A 590-nucleotide genomic window follows, 5' to 3' on the forward strand; every position below is an offset into this window, starting at 1 on the left:
AGAGCAATAAACAAGAACTGAGGCCCCTCCCCCACAATGTGGCTCTGTGACATGGGCCAGCCCACCAAAAACCCATAAAAGTGAAGCGTCAAACCACACCATACACAGTGCAAGAGAGTGCTAAAGTCCTCCTCCCGGGATCAAGGGCCTCAAATCCCTGAGATCACCTGGGGAGCAAGGCTTCTTATGGGGGACAAGACAACCCGGCCCACCTGGGCCGAAAACCAGGCAAACCACGGCCTCGTAGGGAGCGGCCAAAACCGATCCAACAAAGTATTCATTGAGGGGTCTCCTGAAGAGAAACCCCCCGCCAGTGGGAAAAGGCAAAAGACCCAAAGGGGCCACAGAGCCTCCCCAAAAATCAGGGCAGGCCCCGGGGGGGCACGCACCACGGTCTCTCTGCCTTCTTGTTTTGGGGTACTGAGCATTCAAGAGTGCGTCATTGGGCCCATTCAGGTCCCATCTTTTTAAGTTCACCCCTTGTCACAATGCTCGCCCCCGGGGGCCTCAGGTAGCAGCACCCAATGCGAGGAGGCCAATGTTTGCCACTCCATCTCCTTCCCCCCATCCAAGTGCTGTGAAATGATTCA

This window comes from Nanorana parkeri, unplaced genomic scaffold (assembly GCF_000935625.1).
Source record: "Nanorana parkeri isolate BGI_ZX_2015 unplaced genomic scaffold, ASM93562v1 scaffold320, whole genome shotgun sequence".
Taxonomy (NCBI): domain Eukaryota; kingdom Metazoa; phylum Chordata; class Amphibia; order Anura; family Dicroglossidae; genus Nanorana; species Nanorana parkeri.